The sequence below is a fragment of the Alosa pseudoharengus genome, unplaced genomic scaffold (assembly GCF_046254945.1).
Source record: "Alosa pseudoharengus isolate Yale_2024_CS ecotype anadromous, Long Island Sound unplaced genomic scaffold, YU_APseudo_1.1 YU_APseudo_1.1_scf_9, whole genome shotgun sequence".
NCBI classification, from domain to species: domain Eukaryota; kingdom Metazoa; phylum Chordata; class Actinopteri; order Clupeiformes; family Clupeidae; genus Alosa; species Alosa pseudoharengus.
The window spans coordinates 23,299,501-23,322,598 of NW_027468881.1; the positions used below are offsets into that span (position 1 = coordinate 23,299,501).

Genomic DNA, 23,098 nt, shown 5'->3' on the forward strand with positions numbered 1-23,098 from the left:
TATTATGACATATCATTTTCGCACAGGACGTCTGCGCGTTGCGCGTTGCAACTCTATTCAAGGCATGTATGACACACGGCTGAATGCAGATCTCCTCCTAAGACAACTACTTGTGGTAGCGGTTTCTAATGTGTTCAGCATTAGCAAATTCCAGGGGAGATATTTGCTATCACCTAAACAGTTTTTTTCCTGTTGGTTTTGGACTCTGTCTAGTCTGGTCTACATATCTGGACAGATTACACATCCTGAGATTGCACGTAAACTAGTCTATGAGCCACAGGGGGTCACCACTACCACTTGGCGAACAAAGTCTCAATATTTTTCTGAAAGTTATGTAGCCTATAGAGTATCCTATAGAGGATCTTGTAGCTTTGTGTTTTTACAACCTTTTGATTAGACCTCCTATTCAAAAGGACCTAGTATTGTCATATTCCACATTGTTTGCGTGAGATCGAACTGAGTTCTTTTCAGAATCTTCATAAAACCTGGCCCAGTAAATAACTAAGAAAGCCACAATGGATTTAAACTGAATTAAGACATACACCACCTTCTTCCATACTTTGTTGCATTATAATCTGTCCTGTACTGGATTTATGTGGGGGGGGGGCCTTGGCGCAACCATGCATGGGTCCAAGTGCCCACAGGGACTCAGGTTCGAATCCGACCTGCGGTCATGTCCCGATCCCACCCCATTTCTCTCTCTCCCACTCACCTCCTGTCTATTTTCACTGTCCTATTGGAATAAAGGCAAAAAAGCCCAAAAAATATGCTTTAAAAAAAACTATCTCCATCGTGCCGGTGCCAAAACAGTCCACTGCAACAAGCCTTAATGACTTCTGTCCAGTCGCACTCACCCCTCATGACAACCCGATCACACTCGCCATGCGTATGATTCCGGACGCAAACCTATGCACGCCAATGCGTACAGTAATGTACGCAATTGTCAATAATTCGCACATGCGCGATAGCCTGAAATAGGCTTCCTCGAGCTTGCAATGGTTTTCACAGGTAGGCTACAGTAAGCTAGCTTAAATCCGTTCATTTGCTCGTGTTTGCTATTGTTTCTGTTTCAAAATGTGTGTTTAAACTGCTACCCTATTTTAGTTGGATAACATGACCTATCACGCACATCTGTAGGATATTTAATATTTATTGGCGATAGTGTTTTGTTTTTTTAATTGGTATAAGCGAGCGTGCCTTTAATAGGCTACGAGCGAGCCTAATTTTAATAATAATAGCCTGGTAAAGCTGTAATATTTTAATTTGAGCCTTGTTAAACATCCGCGATATATTTAGTAGTTTGTTTGAGATTTGTGGACTGTTTGGAAGGTGACTGCTATAAAGTTCTCGGACATACTTTTTTTAAAAAGTGGCGAAAGTCCAGTTCAAATCGGAGAAATTTTCCATCACGTCCTATTGATGTCATTAGTTTGCGACATAATTGTTCACTCCTCGGCTGCGCAGCCCAGATGGATGCATAGGGATGGATGTTGTGGTCAGCCTTGGTAAATTGGTACAAAAGTATGTCTTTTTTCGTGGTCAGTTAAACTCCTGTTCTGCCTTGTTCGCTTCCAAGTTTTGCAAGTATAAGAAAACAAGGAGATCACGTCAATAGGCCTAGGTTTTAAGACAACAGCTGGCAGCAGTCTGCCTGCCCCGTGTCTTACCATGCCTCCGGTGATGTAAGTAAGCAATGTCCCGTTTAATGTCAATATAACTTACTGTTCACGTTGATAGTTGGCTATTGGGTAATGTTTCCATTTTCTTTTCTAGTGTACTTTGATAATAAAACGATACATTTTCAATGATGGAATGGATCATTCTATACACATCGATGTTACATGCACGCAATGAAAAAGCTAATAAGCTAGCGCTGGCAATAGGCAAACTTCATCAAAATGGACAGTTCAAAACAAACGTTGAATCTTATAATTCTCTGTTGCAGTAACTTAGAAGAGATGGATATTATAACAATATTGCAGTATTACTACAATATTTTCTTCAAATAAATCAACTGGCCGATACAATACTGCACTGAGGTAGCCATCTAGTCATGAGTTTGTGGTTGTAGCTGTTGAGATGCCCAGCTGTTATGGGGAAACAAAAATAACATTGCACCAAAGAATTGTCTTGTTTACAGGGCAATCCATGTATTAGTGAACACATGATGATTTCCTGTGGCCCAGTGGTCAGATAAATAAATGAATGAATTATTGAAAAAAATATTCTTCCCCTTTCAGAAAGAAGCTGTTCTGATGTGTTTTCCTTTCCACCCCAAATCCCTATCCCACATAATTTGACCAGTGGTCCTTGGTATGTCCATCTTGCATTTGCATTGAACACATTCATATTTTTAATTTTCTTTCTCTCAAAATGTATTGCTCGGCATTCTTCGGACATTCGACTCTGGCAGTGATTGTAAGTTGGAAGAGGTTAGCAATGTAAGGAAGGGTATAGTACATATGATTTAATCTGGAGTGTTCAGTAGTATATATTATTTTAACCTGAGTGTCCAGTGTTCAGAAATCAGTCTTAGAATTAATATATAAGACTACTATAGAAATACTATAGCGTCTATAGAATATTATAGAGGTATTACAACATCACAGAATTATGTTATGTTCCGCTTGTGTTGTCCTGCTGTGGCTGTCTGTTGTTGTTGTTGTTGTTGTTGTTGTTGTTGTTCTGTGGTGTATGTGTTGTTGTGTGTGCAATTGTTGTTGTGTGTTGTTTTGGTGGGCTGATGGTTGTTGTTGACTGTTTTTGAAAAAAGAACACTAACTGTAGGCATAATTGCTCTTGGATGGGGATTTAAAGCAAGGTTCCTATTGATCTCCTTCAGATAATGTGGCCTCTTCATTTTCAACTGGGAAGGACCTGCATGGACTTGAGAATACAGAGCCAATCGGTATGTACAGTATTAGACACACACACACACACACACACACACTCACTCACTCACTCACTCACTCACTCACACACACACACGCACTCTCTCGGAGGAATCAACGCTGTTACACCTATCCTGTAGATGTCAATTAATATGAATTAAGACATGTCACACCTTCCTATTTACTATGGTACATCATATTCAGAAAATACATAGTTTTCATGGCTGCAACTGCTTTGCCTTTGTGTTGGAGCTCAAAACATCATATGCCCCATTCATTCGCCAATATACAAAATAGAGCCATGTATACATTTATGTCCTCCAAAGTTTGCAGGAAGGTGGACCATGTGCTAATGTATGTTAACTCACATGTACAAGTGACAGGCTTTTTTTTTTTTTAGCTCCAATATAAAGGCAAAGCAGTTTCAGCCATGCAAACCATATATTTTCTGAAAGCCTGTCACTTATACATGTGAGTTAACATACATTAACACATGGCCCACCTTCAAGCTAGCAACCACCATAGCAACCAACATGCTTACCCTAACAACCACCATAGCAACCATGTTATTTTGCATAGCAACCACCATATCTACCCTAGCAACACCATAGCAACCATTCAAATTACCCTAGCAACAACTTAGCAACCACCATAATATGACCATAGTAACCACCATAGCAACGCCATTACTGACCTGACCAACAGTGTGTTTTTTTTAAAAAAATTGAAAAATGGTTAAATGTTAAATAGTCAAAAAACAAAAATTTGCAGACACAATGCAATGTGGGTCGTGTGCAGAAGGTCTGACTTGAATTTCAGCCTCGTAGCTCCATGCTACCACCCAAAACTCCACCTCTGAAGTGGGAGTGGTCAACTTTATTAAAGTTTTTCCTTCACAGTTTTTTTTGTGAGTGTCTCAGAGATCCCACCTTTGGAGCAGTTGTCAGGGGCCTCAAGGCGGTGCCGTTCGTCTTGGTCCCATCCCTCTAGCACCTAGCGTTACCGCGCCAGAAGAGAGAAACCTTGTACGTTTCAAACAGTTTCGAACAGTTTATCTCCTTCCGGGAATAATCCACCGACTCCAAACTGAGCCTGGCTTGTTTGTGATGTCCCGTTGTTCAACATATTCTGATTTCATACTTATCGGACCAACATAAGTGAGTTTTTTTGGCTAAAAATGTAAAAATGGCTAAACGTTAGCAATTCCACTGCTTTGTTATTTTGCATAGCAACCACCATATGTACCCTAGCAACACCCAAGCAACCACCTTAATTACCCTAGCAACACCCTAGCAACCATCTTAATTACCATAGCAACCACTTGAATAATGTCAAGCTAGCAACCACCATAGCAACCAAGATGCTTACCCTAACAACCACCATAGCAACCATGTTATTTGTCATAGCAACCACCATATCTACCCTAGCAACACCATAGCAACCATTCAAATTACCCTAGCAACAACCTAGCAACCACCATAATATGACCATAGTAACCACCATAGCAACGCCAATACTGACCTGACCAACATATGTGTGTTTTTTGGCTAAAAAATGATAAATGGCTAAATGTTAAATATCAAAAAAATATTTTTTTGCAGACACAATGCTTTGCGTTACAGCTAGAGGGATGAAACTTTGCACACTCCATGTGGGTCATGTGCAGAAGGTCTGACTTGAATTTCAGCCTCGTAGCTCCATGCTACCACCCAAAACTCCACCTCTGAAATGGGAGTGGTCAACTTTTTTTATGTTTTTCCTTCACAGTTTTTTTTGTGGGTGTCTCAGAGATCCCACCTTTGGAGCAGTTGTCAGGGGCCCGTGCCTCTTGGTCCCATCCCTCTAGCACCTAGCGTTACCGTGCCAGAAGAGGTAAACCTTGTACGTTTCGAACCATTTATCTCCTTCCGGGAATAATCCACCAACTCAAAACTGAGCCTGGCTTGTTTGTGATGTCCCGTTGTTCAACATGTTCTGATTTCATACTTATCGGACCAACATAAGTGAGTTTTTTTGGCTAAAAATGTAAAAATGGCTAAACGTTAGCAATTCCACTGCTTTGTTATTTTGCATAGCAACCACCATATGTACCCTAGCAACACCGAAGCAACCACCTTAATTACCCTAGCAACACCCTAGCAACCATCTTAATTACCCTAGCAACCACTTGAATAATGTCAAGCTAGCAACCACCATAGCAACCAACATGCTTACCCTAACAACCACCATAGCAATCATGTTATTTTGCATAGCAACCACCATATTTACCCTAGCAACACCATAGCAACCATTCAAATTACCCTAGCAACAACCTAGCAACCACCATAATATGACCATAGTAACCACCATAGCAACGCCAATACTGACCTGACCAACATATGTGTGTTTTTTGGCTAAAAAATGATAAATGGCTAAATGTTAAATATTAAAAAAATATTTTTTTGCAGACACAATGCTTTGCGTTACAGCTAGAGGGATGAAACTTTGCACACTCCATGTGGGTCATGTGCAGAAGGTCTGACTTGAATTTTAGCCTCGTAGCTCTATGCTACCACCCAAAACTCCACCTCTGAAATGGGAGTGGTCAACTTTTTTTATGTTTTTCTTTCACAGTTTTCTTTGTGGGTGTCTCAGAAATCCCACCTTTGGAGCAGTTGTCAGGGGTCTCAAGGCTGTGCTGTGCCTCTTGGTCCCATCCCTCTAGCACCTAGCGTTACCGTGCCAGAAGAGGTAAACCTTGTACGTTTCAAACCGTTTATCTCCTTCTGGGAATAATCCACTGACTCCAAACTGAGCCTGGCTTGTTTGTGATGTCCCGTTGTTCAACATAATCTGATTTCATACTTATCGGACCAACATAAGTGAGGTTTTTGGCTAAAAATGTAAAAATGGCTAAATGTTAAATCGCCAAAAAAGTCGTTTTTGCCAGCACAATGCTTTGCGTTACAGCTAGAGAGATGAAACTTTGCACGCTCCATGTGGGTCATGTGCAGAAGGTCTGACTTGAATTTTAGCCTCGTAGCTCTATGCTACCACCCAAAACTCCACCTCTGAAGTGGGAGTGGTCAACTTTTTTTATGTTTTTCCTTCACAGTTTTTTTTGTGGGTGTCTCAGAGATCCCACCTTTGGAGCAGTTGTCAGGGGCCTCAAGGCTGTGCCGTGCCTCTTGGTCCCATCCCTCTAGCACCTAGCGTTACCGTGCCAGAAGAGGTAAACCTTGTACGTTTCAAACTGTTTATCTCCTTCTGGGAATAATCCACTGACTCCAAACTGAGCCTGGCTTGTTTGTGATGTCCCGTTGTTCAACATATTCTGATTTCATACTTATCGGACCAACATAAGTGAGTTTTTTTGGCTAAAAATGTAAAAATGGCTAAACGTTAGCAATTCCACTGCTTTGTTATTTTGCATAGCAACCACCATATGTACCCTAGCAACACCCAAGCAACCACCTTAATTACCCTAGCAACACCCTAGCAACCATCTTAATTACCCTAGCAACCACTTGAATAATGTCAAGCTAGCAACCACCATAGCAACCAACATGCTTACCCTAACAACCACCATAGCAATCATGTTATTTTGCATAGCAACCACCATATCTACCCTAGCAACACCATAGCAACCATTCAAATTACCCTAGCAACCACCATAATATGACCATAGTAACCACCATAGCAACGCCAATACTGACCTGACCAACATATGTGTGTTTTTTGGCTAAAAAATGATAAATGGCTAAATGTTAAATATTAAAAAAAAATTTTTTTGCAGACACAATGCTTTGCGTTACAGCTAGAGGGATGAAACTTTGCACACTCCATGTGGGTCATGTGCAGAAGGTCTGACTTGAATTTTAGCCTCGTAGCTCTATGCTACCACCCAAAACTCCACCTCTGAAATGGGAGTGGTCAACTTTTTTTATGTTTTTCTTTCACAGTTTTCTTTGTGGGTGTCTCAGAAATCCCACCTTTGGAGCAGTTGTCAGGGGTCTCAAGGCTGTGCTGTGCCTCTTGGTCCCATCCCTCTAGCACCTAGCGTTACCGTGCCAGAAGAGGTAAACCTTGTACGTTTCAAACCGTTTATCTCCTTCTGGGAATAATCCACTGACTCCAAACTGAGCCTGGCTTGTTTGTGATGTCCCGTTGTTCAACATAATCTGATTTCATACTTATCGGACCAACATAAGTGAGGTTTTTGGCTAAAAATGTAAAAATGGCTAAATGTTAAATCGCCAAAAAAGTCGTTTTTGCCAGCACAATGCTTTGCGTTACAGCTAGAGAGATGAAACTTTGCACGCTCCATGTGGGTCATGTGCTGAAGGTCTGACTTGAATTTCAGCCTTGTAGCTCCATGCTACCACCCACAACTCCACCTCTGAAGTGGGAGTGGTCAACTTTTTGAAAGTTTTTCCTTCACAGTTTTTTTTGTGAGTGTCTCAGAGATCCCACCTTTGGAGCAGTTGTCAGGGGCCTCAAGGCTGTGCTGTGCCTCTTGGCCCTTTTGAGGAATATGGCTGAGGAGGGCCACATCATGCGGTAATGGAGTCTCCAGAGTCCGTTGACTTGCCATTTACCGCATTGAAGACCAAATGGCTGACCGGTAAAAACTTCCTTCATGTTTTTGGTAGTACCAATTTCGACAAATTTTCTGCAACTATTGATTTCTGTCTACATTCTTTATATGGGTTTCAGCACCGGATGTTATCATTTATGACAATGCATGCAGGCTGCACAGCTTCAGCCTTAACAGGCGATCCAGCTTTCTTCCAGAGCAGCTGGTTCCTCATAGACCGGTTGCACTGGAGGAATCACAAAGGTGAGCAATGTTCTGCAACACAATTTACTGCAATGCATTACACTTGTTGTTCACTTGTTCTTGTCAATGCAAGACAACGATACTATATTTTCTTCAATTGTTTGTGTGTGTGCAGTGTTGGCTATAATGCTGACAGCTATCCTCAGCTGTCAGGCATAAACACCCAGCAGGCTGAGCAATTTAATGCACGGTTGAAACGGCTGAAGCACCATTTGCCGTACATGACAAGGCAGCACTTCCTGCAGCATTTACGGCTGTATGTTTGGTACCACTCTAGGGTACGGGCTCAACAAACTGTGAAGTAAGTACGCTGGGGCACAGCGCCTCTCATCCCCCCACCCCAGCAGCAGCATCAGGAGCGGCTCTCACCCCCCACCCCCCTCCCCCATGAGGAGCGGCAGCATCATCAGGAGCGGCACCAGCAGCAGCAGTAGCAGTAGCTGCAGCAGGAGCAGCAGAAGCGGCACCACCAGCACAAACCATCACAGCAATTATGCTCAGTTGTTTCATGATTATGACATTTATCCATATCAACAAATCAACATCACATCTGGCCCACGTCTTAGCACTTCAGCAGGTGATTTTCTCTGGTGGATCAAAGCACGGGCTGGTCGATCAAAGCTGGGCTGCAACTAATGATTAATTTCATTGTTAATTTATGATTGTTAATTTATGATCAATTGATTCATCAATTGTCACAGCTCTACATAGTGGGAGGCGTAGTGGTAGTAATCAAGAGATCAAACAGTGGCTGACAAAACAAACACAAAAATTTAGCACACTAAATAGTTGCTATAATATCATTATTGATTATGTTAAAGCAAGATATGGTAGTCATCACAATATGAAGATAAAGCTCATACAAGATTTTTTTTTTATAGTAAAAAGTAAAAGTTATGACACCATCTCAGACCAGTACAAACACCTGTACCCCTTGACAAAGAAGGTACAGAGAGAAGTACATACCGGTACATAGTTCCCCAGAAGTGGTTGTGCCTTACCAAATAAAAATGACAAATTCACTGTAATTAATCTGTAATTAATGTTCTGTGTTGCCTTCTTGTGTATAATAAAGTGTATTTTTCCCACCTGCCATCTTTTCTTTGACTTTACACAAAAATATCTATTATATGCTGTAAAAGAAATATAATAATAAGCAGCAGTAGCACCACCACCAGCAGCTGCACTACCAATAGTTAGAATTCTATTGTCACACTTTGCTCATATATATTAGTGATGGGCAAATGAAGCTTTGGTGAACCACTGAACCACAGCAGTGTGAACCTAGCGATACTAGCTGAAAAGCAAGAAGATGGCAGCCACACATACATTTTTCAACATAAAAGTCCTTAGCAAACCAATATTTTTGGTTACATATACTGGTTTGGGTAAGGACTTTTATGTTGAAAAATCTACATGTGGCAGCCATATTGGATTTTTTCATTAGTGTTGCTAGCTTCACACTGCTGTGGTTTAGTGGTTCACCAAAGTTTCATTTGCCCATCACTAATATATATATACCAGGGATAACACGGGGCAAACGGTTCAAATGCGACATCCACAAAGTACCATCCACACCACACAGCCATTCGGCTGCATTTTCTGACAGTTTTGGATGCACAAACCAAGCACCTCATAACATCGATATTGTGCTTTTATCTGATATATGCAAGTGTTTTGATATGAAATAAACATGATTTGCATGACATCACCCTGCTGGTCAGTTTTGACCTACGCGACAGCCCTGCAAAGTACCATCCACACAGCCATTCGGCTGCATTTTCTGACAGTTTTGGATGCACAAAAGTTCATGGATCAAACCAAGCACCTCATAACATCTATATTGTGCTTTTATCTGATAAATGCAAGTGTTTTGATATGAAATAAACATGATTTGCATGACATCACCCTGCTGGTCAGTTTTGACCTACGCGACAGCCCTGCAAAGTACCATCCACACAGCCATTCGGCTGCATTTTCTGACAGTTTTGGATGCACAAAAGTTCATGGATCAAACCAAGCACCTCATAACATCGATATTGTGCTTTTATCTGATATATGCAAGTGTTTTGATATGAAATAAACATGATTTGCATGACATCACCCTGCTGGTCAGTTTTGACCTACGCGACAGCCCTGCAAAGTACCATCCACACAGCCATTCGGCTGCATTTTCTGACAGTTTTGGATGCACAAAAGTTCATGGATCAAACCAAGCACCTCATAACATCTATATTGTGCTTTTATCTGATAAATGCAAGTGTTTTGATATGAAATAAACATGATTTGCATGACATCACCCTGCTGGTCAGTTTTGACCTACGCGACAGCCCTGCAAAGTACCATCCACACAGCATTCGGCTGCATTTTCTGACAGTTTTGGATGCACAAAAGTTCATGGATCAAACCAAGCACCTCATAACATCGATATTGTGTTTTTATCTGATATATGCAAGTGTTTTGATATGAAATAAACATGATTTGCATGACATCACCCTGCTGGTCAGTTTTGACCTACGCGACAGCCCTGCAAAGTACCATCCACACAGCCATTCGGCTGCATTTTCTGACAGTTTTGGATGCACAAAAGTTCATGGATCAAACCAAGCACCTCATAACATCTATATTGTGCTTTTATCTGATAAATGCAAGTGTTTTGATATGAAATAAACATGATTTGCATGACATCACCCTGCTGGTCAGTTTTGACCTACGCGACAGCCCTGCAAAGTACCATCCACACAGCATTCGGCTGCATTTTCTGACAGTTTTGGATGCACAAAAGTTCATGGATCAAACCAAGCACCTCATAACATCTATATTGTGCTTTTATCTGATATATGCAAGTGTTTTGATATGAAATAAACATGATTTGCATGACATCACCCTGCTGGTCAGTTTTGACCTACGCGACAGCCCTGCAAAGTACCATCCACACAGCCATTCGGCTGCATTTTCTGACAGTTTTGGATGCACAAAAGTTCATGGATCAAACCAAGCACCTATAACATCTATATTGTGCTTTTATCTGATATATGCAAGTGTTTTGATATGAAATAAACATGATTTGCATGACATCACCCTGCTGGTCAGTTTTGACCTACGCGGCAGCCCTGCAAGGTACCATCCACACAGCCATTCAGCTGCATTTTCTGACAGTTTTGGATGCACACCAAGTTGGGTTGATGATGCCATCCCAAACCCTCAAAAGCTTCCTCTGCCTTTAAGCCCATGTGAAATGTTTTTTGCCAAAGTTGAAACTATTGCTTTACGTTCTCATCATGTCATGCTCATCCAAATGTAGGCTATGCATGGTCATATTTTGCCCAGTTGAGGAAAAATAAAAATATTCAGAGGGTGAAATAAAATAGCATATGTTGTTCATCCGGATGCAGGGAAGCATCTCCAAGAATTTTTAATGCCCCAGGTACCCCGGTTACCTCAGTAGCGCCCCTCAAAGGTGTAAAAATGTAATATTGTGAGTTGCCAGAATTGTGGAACCACTGGTCAGATTTATCTGAAATTTGGTATGCTTATTACTTAAGATATGTATTATAAATAATGTTTCTGTCATTTGTGTATCTCATGTGCAAAAATGGGAAAATTACATTTATTTTAACATATTACAAATGTTGCAAGCTTTTGACTTTATAGTCAAGCAGGTGATACATCTTAATAATTCAAGCATGTTTCTCATGTTATGTATAAAAATATTTTTGTAATTTTGAAATTATAGCTATTTCTGTAATTAGACTACGTGCCCCATGACGTGTAGCGTTCATTTCAACGCTGCTTTATAACAATGGCGCCGAATTTGTAGTTCATTAAAACGGTTTTGTATTAAAACATAAACAAAATATTGTTAGGATGCAAAACACTGGCACAGACGACTTTTGCTGGGTATAATATGTATAGAAATAGTTAAAGCAAGTTGGTACATGACTCACGACATTGGCATTCAATGAAAATAAGTATAATTCCACAAAATATCGAAAAACGTGTACTTCTGACCCTTGTTGCTAGGCAACGCCCCGTAGGCCTACCTGCTTGGCTGAAGAATAAGGAGGCTCGTTATCCTAATCTTTGCTGTTCAAAGCAACATAAATAGATAACAATATAACACTTAAATTGAACAGGTAACAAATGAAGATGTTGGTCAGACTGTAATTAGGACAATAGCAATAGGCTAATAAACAAATGCCCATTCAATCAATGATAAATAACAAGTTATAGTGCTTTACTGCTTAATGGACTAAGTGCATGTTGAACAAATGTGCCTTTAGACGCCTTTTAAAAACACTGTAAACTATCACAGGAACAGAGAGCAGTGTGCAACGTATTGCACCCACATGGAACCACTGAGGAAGTCTTGAATTTAGCGTTCATGAGAGTAGGCCTAGTCGACAGAACAAATGGTAATCAGAAGACAGCATGGCGGTTGGGGAAGTACATCTTGATCATTGAATTGAAATAACAAGGAGCAGATCCAGTCAGTGTCCCATAGGCCAAAGTGAGAGATTTAAATGTAAAATGTAATGCTGGCTACTAGGCTACAGGGGGAGTATAGGAGAATAAGCCTAGGAGTGGATATGCATGTCCAATATCACCCCATGCATCTTCCTCCTTGCTTGAATGCCATGAACATGTAAAGCCCAAATTCTTTTGCCCGGCTCCTATTTGCAGATTTCTCATCTGCCTTTAACACCATTCAACCTCACATGCTGGCTAAAAAACGTATGGACTATTTCAACCTGGATCATCAGCTAATTCTGTGGATTACAGACTTTCTGACCCAAAGAACACAGACGGTGCTGGTCAACAAGAGGTTCTCTGACATCAGATACACATCCACTGGCTCACCCCAAGGTTGTGTCCTCTCACCACTACTTTTCATCTTGTACACAGATGACTGTAGAAGCCGCCATGCTGATCGTCACCTAGTGAAGTTTGCTGACGATACTGTTCTCCTTTCCCTGCTACATGGTTCTGTCCAAGATCACGGGCCTGTCCTCAGTGAGTTTGTGGAATGGTGTGATAGCTCATTTTTGGAGCTAAATGTTACAAAGACCAAGGAGATGTTTATTGACTTCACTATGCGTGGAGGGAGCAGGACTGCAACTACAATCCATGGGGAACCAGTGGAAGTTGTACATGAATACAAATATCTGGGCACTATCATTGATGACAAACTGCGTTTTGACTCTAATACAGAGGTGAGTATGAAAAAATTTCAACAGAGGCAGTATTTCTTGAGGAAGCTTTACTCCTTTGGAGTGAACAGGAAGATTCTTAGCATTTTTTACACTTCTTTATTGAAAGTATACTGACCTTTTCATCCATGTGCTGGTTTCCCTCCCTCTCAGTCAAAAATAAGAAACACCTCCAGAGCATTGTGAACACATGTTCTAAAATCATTGGCCACCCTCTTCAGTCTCTGACATCACTGCACGACAAGGCAACATTAAGGAAAGCCTACTGCATCCTAGAAGACTCTACCCATGTCCTACACAGGGTTTTTGAATGGCTGCCCTCTGGCAGGCGTCTGCGCTGTCCTCTGGCTAGGACTAACAGGAGGAAGGCCACCTTTACTTTTGAGGCTATTCGCCTTTTGAACTTGAATCCAAGCCCCCTCCAATTCCATCTCCTGGGACTACCCCCCCCCCCCCCCCCCCCCCACACCCACACTCCTGTCTGTCCTATTCTTTCTTTGTCTGTCCTGTCTTATATGTTGTGTTATGTCTTATATGTTGTGTTATGTCTTATATGTCACTATGACTGCATAGAAAAATTGCCCCTCGGGGATAAATAAAGTTTTTTGAATTGAAATTGAATTGAATTGCTGGAACAGTTGGCTACATATAATGTATTTTCACTGTAGGCCTATTAAGACACATTATCTATGTATCTATCTAATTTTAATTATGGTAGCCATAGTACATGTGAGATTACAACAATAATAATGACTGTAGTAATACAAACTAAAATGACTAATGAGTAAATGAATGAATGCCTTTATTGTTATTGCATTGGGTGTTTGTGGTGCTGATGGTGTTTGTGCTGCTGTTGGTGCTGCTCCTGCCACTGACACAGCTGCAGCTGCAGCTGGTACTGCTACTGTTGCTGGTGGTGCCTCAACAAACTGCTGCACATTCTCTGACTAAGGGAAAAGCGCATCGTTGTTAGATATGTATGTACAAATGTCTTTAAACACAATGGTTGCACTTGAAATCATTCATCCTTCTCTTTTTAAGTATTTTCTGTGTTTTTAAGGAATGAAGCAAAACTACAGCAATTTAGACAGCTTGATACAATTGTACATATATACCTGGAGATTGAAATCTGCATTAAAGGCTGGAAGTGGTGATGCTGCTGCTGGTGCCCAGCGCCCTTGCATCATGGGGGTGGGTGGGGGGTCGTTGCTGGTGCTGGTGATGGGGGTGATGGTGGTGCCTCAACAGATTGCTGCAGCTCAACAGATTAAAGGAAAAGCGCATTATTGTTAGATATGTATGTACAAATCTGTTTTAGTCTGTAAAACACACTGGTATGCAAAAGGTTTTAGACAGGTTCATACAATTGTATATATACCTGGAGATTGTAATACAATATATTGTATGAGTGTACCACCTGCCTCAGCTCTTCAGCAGTGAAAGCTTTACGCCCTTCACCTTTTCCTTTAAAAAATGCATCAAAGTGTATCAAAATGACCATAGTGAGAAACAAAGTTAAAGTCAAATCATGTTGCAACAGCTGTGTGCATGCAGTCGAAACCGTAATAGCTGGTTATTCAATATTAACGTACCGTCACTGGCTGAGGCAAAGGGCAACTCCTCAGGCCACCAAGGCGGCCTGTGTTGTGGCAGATATTCAGGCCGAGACAAACCCTGACTCAGTGCTGAGATAGAAGGGTGTTAAAGTGTAATCAGATTCAGTAGTCTGCATCATTTTGATCTTTAAATAAGGAAATTGAAAACATAGAATGCCAGTCATACCATGTTCTTTTATCAGACGGCCAATTGCCATCCGGCAATGTGTGCCACTGATATCAGGGTCAACGTACGGCCTCTCACCCCCCAAAGCATCTGTAAGACAGTACGCTCAGTGTCATTAAAAACAAATGTTAAGGTTCCTTTTCTGAACTTCAAGAAAGGATTGACACAAAAACAAACCTTAACACCACTTTCATTTATACATACCACTTGACACACCCCTATTAGTGTATATATAGAGTATATATGTTCAGCAGCTCAGCCTTCCTGTCATTGGTCCAAAAGGCCTCAAGATACTTTGGCCCTAAATGAACCGTAATCTAGGGTTAACCCCCCCCCCCCCTTAAAATCCATTATCAATTAGGTTTGTGTTGCCATGTCAATATAATTTGTATCAAAACTCAGGGCCAGATTGTGACCATACTAAAATAATTGTTCTTCCATTGAATGTCATCTTCGATAGATCTAATCTAGAGGCGATTGCTCTAAGACTACAGGGGAAGCGCAGCCTCCTCTAAAATATCACGGGATATCGCATCAAATAACACTATTACATTAGCTTCTAGCCTACTATATTCCAACTAGAACATGCTGAAAAATTGTTCATCTTCATGGCTAGTTTGTTCAGCAGTAGGGTTTTGCCGGTCATTTATCGTGATTTCGCACCCGTAAAAAAATTATACTTTACCTCTCTTTTAAAAGCAGCCTCCCTCCCTTTCTTTCTTCACTGTACCCAATATTAGCGGGTGCACATCTTTACCGTCTAGCTCTCCAAAGTCACCAACTTTAACATTACAGCTACACTGTCAGGCTAAAAAAAACCTGCCACTGATTGAACTCCACGAGGACCGGCTGGCCCTCCTTCTCTTTTGCACCACCGTCCTCTGTCTCTTCAAACCTTTAATTATGAAGAAAATGATTTAACATTTAACATGAATTGAGACATGTCCCACTGTATATATTCTGAAAGCCTGACCTACTTTCCTGCAGACTTTTGCATATCATACGATCGATCAGTTGTAGGTGTGATTTAACATACAATAGGACATGTCCCACTTTCCTGCAAACTTTGGAGGACATAAATCTATTCATGGCTCTATTTTGCATATTGGCGAACGAGGTACACATATGATACGTTTTGAGCTCCAACTCAAAGGCAAAGCAGTTTCAGCCATGCAAACCATATCCATAACCATACCTACCATAACCGTACCTACCGTAGATAGCCTAAATTATATATTTTTTGAACGCCTGTAGTGTGGAGATGTGATTTAAGCTATAATGTTATATTCCTCCCTTCTGTGTGATTAATAAAACCATATGCCAGGATGAGATCACTGTTCAGAGTGACGTGACGAGTGCAGGTAGTTTTTAGTGCTTAATAAAACCATATGCCAGAATGAGATTAAGCAAACATAAGGGTGGAATATACTGTAGGTTAGACATGTCTCACCTTGATGAGGCAAAGGAGCAGCACTGCATACGAGAGATCCCTCTTGAACTTCTGCAGGATGTAAAGGTAAAACTGTTAGAAAATATATGCTGGTGGTGTTGCTAGGGTAGATATGGTGGTTGCTATGCAAAATAACATGGTTGCTATGGTGGTTGTTAGGGTAAGCATGTTGGTTGGTATGGTGGTTGCTAGCTTGACATTATTCAAGTGGTTGCTAGGGTAATTAAGATGGTTGCTAGGATGTTGCTAGGGTAATTAAGGTGGTTGCTTGGGTGTTGCTAGGGTACATATGGTGGTTGCAATACCAAATAACAAAGCAGTGGAATTGCTAACGTTTAGCCATTTTTACATTTTTAGCCAAAAAACTCACTTATGTTGATCCGATAAGTATGAAATCAGAATATGTTGAACAACGGGACATCACAAACAAGCCAGGCTCAGTTTGGAGTCGGTGGATTATTCCCGGAAGGAGATAAACGGTTCGAAACGTACACGATTTACCTCTTCTGGCACGGTAACGCTAGGTGGTAGAGGGATGGGACCAAGAGGCACGGCACAGCCTTGAGGCCCCTGACAACTGCTCCAAAGGTGGGATCTCTGAGACACCCACAAAAAAAACTGTGAAGGAAAAACATAAAAAAAGTTGACCACTCCCATTTCAGAGGTGGAGTTTTGGGTGGTAGCATGGAGCTACGAGGCTGAAATTCAAGTCAGACCTTCTGCACATGACCCGCATGGAGTGTGCAAAGTTTCATCCCTCTAGCTGTAACGCAAAGCATTGTGTCTGCAAAAAATTATTTTTTGACTATTTAAAGGAACACGCCACCCAAAATCAGTAGTAATATATGTTCTTACCTTAACTTTCACGAGTTGAGTCATACCTCTCCCGCGCCGGTAGGTGCACTCAAACGCTCTGTCGCGCGGCACGAATGTGTTAGCATGTTGCTATGCTAGCGGGCTCTGCCGTGGCCGTAGAGAGAGGAACATAGCAGTAATCAAACACCTCCACATTTTCCCTACTTAAATACAGTTGCACGAGTAGTTGATAAAAATGTGTACGTCACACAACATGAAACGTGGCGATTTTCCAAGCGAATAAACAGGAGAACTACAATGTGTGGCGCAATAGCACTTGGGAGTACTTCGACCTAGCGTGGTAATATTATTAACACCTAATTGTAGATCCTATCCACCACAGAGTTTAGAATCCATGCTGGATCGACCCTCAGCCTCTCCCTCCCCTCTGAGCGAGAGAGAGGCACACACACTAGAGATGCGCTGATGGGCTATTATTTCAACCATAACTGCATAGCAAAACTTATCATCCATCAGCACCAAAGTTTGTTGACCAATTTTCAAAACCGCACCCGCCCACCATCCGTTGTTTTAATGTAGGCTAGCCTATATGGGTGATGCAGCGCTGCTGACGTGAGGCTAGAAAGCCCTTGCCTGTTCTAGAAAGACTGATCTAATGCAACAAACTTTGGTGCTGATGGATGATAAGTTTTGCAATGCAGTTATGGTTGAAATAATAGCCCATCAGCGCATCTCTAGTGTGTGTGCCTCTCTCTCGCTCAGAGGAGAGGGAGAGGCTGAGGGTCGATCCAGCATGGATTCTAAACTCTGTGGTGGATAGGATCTACAATTAGGTGTTAATAATATTAATAATGTGGAGGTGTTTGATTACTGCTATGTTCCTCTCTCTACGGCCACGGCAGAGCCCGCTAGCATAGCAACATGCTAACACATTCGCGCCGCGCGACAGAGCGTTTGAGTGCACTTACCGGCGCGGGAGAGGTATGACTCAACTCGTGAAAGTTAAGGTAAGAACATATATTACTACTGATTTTGGGTGGCGTGTTCCTTTAACATTAAGCCATTTTTCAATTTTTAGCCAAAAAACACACATATGTTGGTCAGGTCAGTAATGGCATTGCTATGGTGGTTACTATGGTCATATTATGGTGGTTGCTAGGTTGTTGCTAGGGTAATTTGAATGGTTGCTATGGTGTTGCTAGGGTAGATATGGTGGTTGCTATGCAAAATAACATGGTTGCTATGGTGGTTGTTAGGGTAAGCATGTTGGTTGCTATGGTGGTTGCTAGCTTGACATTATTCAAGTGGTTGCTAGGGTAATTAAGATGGTTGCTAGGGTGTTGCTAGGGTAATTAAGGTGGTTGCTTGGGTGTTGCTAGGGTACATATGGTGGTTGCTATGCAAAATAACAAAGAAGTGGAATTGCTAACGTTTAGCCATTTTTACATTTTTAGCCAAAAAAAAACTCACTTATGTTGGTCCGATAAGTATGAAATCAGAATATGTTGAACAACGGGACATCACAAACAAGCCAGGCTCAGTTTGGAGTCGGTGGATTATTCCCGTTAGGAGATAAACGGTTCGAAACGTACAAGGTTTACCTCTTCTGGCACGGTAACGCTAGGTGCTAGAGGGATGGGACCAAGAGGCACGGCACAGCCTTGAGGCCCCTGACAACTGCTCCAAAGGTGGGATCTCTGAGACACCCAAAAAAAAACTGTGAAGGAAAAAAATAAAAAAAGTTGACCACTCCCATTTCAGAGGTGGAGTTTTGGGTGGTAGCATGGAGCTACGAGGCTGAAATTCAAGTCAGACCTTCTGCACATGACCCGCATGGAGTGTGCAAAGTTTCATCCCTCTAGCTGTAACGCAAAGCATTGTGTCTGCAAAAAAAAGTTTTTTGACTATTTAACATTAAGCCATTTTTCAATTTTTAGCCAAAAAACACACATATGTTGGTCAGGTCAGTAATGGCATTGCTATGGTGGTTACTATGGTCATATTATGGTGGTTGCTAGGTTGTTGCTAGGGTAATTTGAATGGTTGCTATGGTGTTGCTAGGGTAGATATGGTGGTTGCTATGCAAAATAACATGGTTGCTATGGTGGTTGTTAGGGTAAGCATCTTGGTTGCTATAGTGGTTGCTAGCTTGACATTATTCAAGCGGTTCCTATGGTAATTAAGATGGTTGCTAGGGTGTTGCTAGGGTAATTAAGGTGGTTGCTTCGGTGTTGCTAGGGTACATATGGTGGTTGCTATGCAAAATAACAAAGCAGTGGAATTGCTAACGTTTAGCCATTTTTACATTTTTAGCCAAAAAAACTCACTTTTGTTGGTCTGATAAGTATGAAATCAGAATATGTTGAACAACGGGACATCACAAACAAGCCAGGCTCAGTTTGGAGTCGGTGGATTATTCCCGGAAGGAGATAAACTGTTCGAAACGTACAAGGTTTCTCTCTTCTGGCGCGGTAACGCTAGGTGCTAGAGGGATGGGACCAAGACGAACGGCACCGCCTTGAGGCCCCTGACAACTGCTCCAAAGGTGGGATCTCTGAGACACTAACAAAAAAAACTGTGAAGGAAAAACTTTTAAAAAGTTGACCACTCCCACTTCAGAGGTGGAGTTTTGGGTGGTAGCATGGAGCTACGAACTGAAATTCAAGTCAGACCTTCTGCACATGACCCACATGGAGTGTGCAAAGTTTCATCCCTCTAGCTGTAACGCAAAGCATTGTGTCTGCAAAAAAATTATTTTTCTATTTTGAAGCTCCAACACAATGTTTGATGTTTTGAGCTCCAACACAAAGGCAAAGCAGTTGCAGCCATGAAAACTATGTATTTTCTGAATATGATGTACCATAGTAAATAGGAAGGTGTGACATGTCTTAATTCATATTAATTGACATCTACAGGATAGGTGTAACAGCGTTGATTCCTCTGAGAGAGTGCGTGTGAGTGAGTGAGTGAGTGAGTGAGTGAGTGTGTGTGTGTGTCTAATACTGTACATACCGATTGGCTCTGTATTCTCAAGTCCATGCAGGTCCTTCCCAGTTGAAAATGAAGAGGCCACATTATCTGAAGGAGATCAATAGGAACCTTGCTTTAAATCCCCATCCAAGAGCAATTATGCCTACAGTTAGTGTTCTTTTTTCAAAAACAGTCAACAACAACCATCAGCCCACCAAAAATACACACAACAATTGCACACACAACAACACATACACCACAGAACAACAACAACAACAACAACAATAGACAGCCACAGCAGGACAACACAAGCGGAACATAACATAATTCTGTGATGTTGTAATACCTCTATAATATTCTAGACGCTATAGTATTTCTATAGTAGTCTTATATATTAATTCTAAGACTGATTTCTGAACACTGGACACTCAGGTTAAAATAATATATACTACTGAACACTCCAGATTAAATCATATGTACTATACCCTTCCTTACATTGCTAACCTCTTCCAACTTACAATCACTGCCAGAGTCGAATGTCCGAAGAATGCCGAGCAATACATTTTGAGAGAAAGAAAATAAAAAATATGAATGTGTTCAATGCAAATGCAAGATGGACATACCAAGGACCACTGGTCAAATTATGTGGGATAGGGATTTGGGGTGGAAAGGAAAACACATCAGAACAGCTTCTTTCTGAAAGGGGAAGAATATTTTTTTCAATAATTCATTCATTTATTTATCTGACCACTGGGCCACAGGAAATCATCATGTGTTCACTAATACATGGATTGCCCTGTAAACAAGACAATTCTTTGGTGCCATGTTATTTTTGTTTCCCCATAACAGCTGGGCATCTCAACAGCTATAACCACAAACTCATGACTAGATGGCTACCTCAGTGCAGTATTGTATCGGCCAGTTGATTTATTTGAAGAAAATATTGTAGTAATACTGCAATATTGTTATAATATCCATCTCTTCTAAGGTACTGCAACAGAGAATGATAAGATTCAACGTTTGTTTTGAACTGTCCATTTTGATGAAGTTTGCCTATTGCCATTGCCAGCGCTAGCTTATTAGCTTTTTCATTGCGTGCATGTAACATCGATGTGTATAGAATGATCCATTCCATCATTGAAAATGTTTCGTTTTCTTATCAAAGTACACTAGAAAAGAAAATGGAAACATTACCCAATAGCCAACTATCAAGGTGAACAGTAAGTTATATTGACATTAAACGGGACATTGCTTACTTACATCACCGGCGGCATGGTAAGACACGGGGCAGGCAGACTGCTGCCAGCTGTTGTCTTAAAACCTAGGCCTATTGACGTGATCCTTGTTTTCTTATACTTGCAAAACTTGGAAGCGAACAAGGCAGAACAGGAGTTTAACTGACCACGAAAAAAGACATACTTTTGTACCAATTTACCAAGGCTGACCACAACATCCATCCCTATGCATCCATCTGGGCTGCGGCAGCCGAGGAGTGAACAATTATGTCGCAAACTAATGACATCAATATAGGACGTGATGGAAAATTTCTCCGATTTGAACTGGACTTTCGCCACTTTTTTAAAAAAGTATGTCCGAGAACTTTATAGCAGTCACCTTCCAAACAGTCCACAAATCTCAAACAAACTACTAAATATATCGCGGATGTTTAACAAGGCTCAAATTAAAATATTACAGCTTTACCAGGCTATTATTATTAAAATTAGGCTCGCTCGTAGCCTATTAAAGGCACGCTCGCTTATACCAATTAAAAAAACAAAACACTATCGCCAATAAATATTAAATATCCTACAGATGTGCGTGATAGGTCATGTTATCCAACTAAAATAGGGTAGCAGTTTAAACACACATTTTGAAACAGAAACAATAGCAAACACGAGCAAATGAACGGATTTAAGCTAGCTTACTGTAGCCTACCTGTGAAAACCATTGCAAGCTCGAGGAAGCCTATTTCAGGCTATCGCGCATGTGCGAATTATTGACAATTGCGTACATTACTGTACGCATTGGCGTGCACAGGTTTGCGTCCGGAATCATACGCATGGCGAGTGTGATCGGGTTGCTCATGAAGTGCTTCTAGAGGCTGGTCCTGGCCCACCTCAAGACCTGCTTACCACCCTCACTGAACCCCTTCTAATTTGCCTACCATCAGAACAGGAGCACAGAGGATGCCATCTCTACGGCACTTCACCCTGCCCTGTCCCACCGTGAGCGGTGCAGCACTTCACTGTCTGGTCGAGGGGATCTCTCGGGACAGCTGGACCTAGGCTACTCTGCGAAAGATCTGCCGTGGCCGCCGAGCTGTTGCTGACCTGTGAGCTGCCATGCCAACTGCAGACTAACTGGGCCTCTGAAATCCTTCCATCCATCCGTGAACAGTGCACTTCACTGTCTGGTCGAGTGGATCTCTCGGGACAGCCGGACCTAGGCTCTACTCTGCGAAAGATCTACCGTGCCCGCCGAGCTGTTGCTGACCTGCGAGCTGCCTTGCAAACTGCAAACTAACGTTAACGGTGAAGAGCTGCATTCTCACGGAGCAACAAAGTCGCTGTTAAGTCCACCGAATTGCGGATCTACACGAATGCCCTTGGACATTTTCAGCTGGTTTGGAAATTGGACTAATTTTAACATCACTTTTTCCACTTTTAAAATATATTTTCTTTTTTTATTTGTTTGTTTTTTTTGTTGTCTGTCTTGTATGTCTTGGTGTCACGGGTACGCTGGCGACTACGCCGCTCCGTCCGGCATTTTTTGTATTTGTTATTTTTTTTAAATGTATTTGTCTTGTCTTGATGTCATGGGTACGCTGGCGACTACGCCGCTCCATCCGACATCTTTTGTCTTGTGTGTCTTGTTTGTGGAGCGCTTTGGATTGCACTATGTGCATGTTAAATGCGCTTTATAAATAAATCTGACTTGACTTGACTTGACAATAGCAACACCTATGAGAATACTGTTCATTGACTTTAGTTCAGCATTCAACACTATCATCCCCTCCAAACTGATCAGCAAACTCAGTGAACGGCATCAATACCTCCCTCTGTAACTGGATTCTGGACTTCCTAACCTACAGACTTCAGTCTGTTAGGTTAGATAACCACACTTCCTCAACCATCACCCTGAACACCGGCGTACCACAGGG

General features: G+C 41.6%; 2 long non-coding RNA genes across 13 annotated transcripts; one reads left to right on the plus strand and one right to left on the minus strand.

The window, feature by feature from the left end:
- The first annotated feature begins 964 nt into the window (after positions 1 to 964).
- On the plus strand, positions 965 to 6,640 carry LOC143115031 (uncharacterized). 5 transcript variants are annotated; one of them, XR_012985029.1, is made up of 5 exons: positions 965 to 1,008; positions 1,577 to 1,682; positions 2,241 to 2,313; positions 2,843 to 2,908; positions 4,659 to 4,846. It is a non-coding gene; the product is annotated as an uncharacterized LOC143115031 (long non-coding RNA). The 5 variants fall into 5 exon arrangements; XR_012985028.1 differs by lacking the exons at positions 965 to 1,008; positions 4,659 to 4,846 and adding exons at positions 5,505 to 5,621; positions 5,986 to 6,640 and having other exon boundaries at positions 1,016 to 1,682; XR_012985027.1 differs by lacking the exons at positions 965 to 1,008; positions 4,659 to 4,846 and adding an exon at positions 5,986 to 6,640 and having other exon boundaries at positions 1,016 to 1,682.
- A 7,065-nt stretch (positions 6,641 to 13,705) lies between these two features.
- On the minus strand, positions 13,706 to 22,012 carry LOC143114831 (uncharacterized). 8 transcript variants are annotated; one of them, XR_012985005.1, is made up of 10 exons: positions 21,874 to 22,012; positions 20,562 to 20,634; positions 19,981 to 20,046; positions 16,654 to 16,770; positions 16,153 to 16,203; positions 14,703 to 14,792; positions 14,513 to 14,605; positions 14,299 to 14,384; positions 14,036 to 14,178; positions 13,706 to 13,867 (listed from the first exon to the last, which is right to left on the minus strand). It is a non-coding gene; the product is annotated as an uncharacterized LOC143114831 (long non-coding RNA). The 8 variants fall into 8 exon arrangements; XR_012985008.1 differs by lacking the exon at positions 21,874 to 22,012 and adding an exon at positions 21,358 to 21,866; XR_012985002.1 differs by lacking the exon at positions 21,874 to 22,012 and adding an exon at positions 21,199 to 21,866 and having other exon boundaries at positions 14,036 to 14,172.
- Positions 22,013 to 23,098: the final 1,086 nt, after the last annotated feature.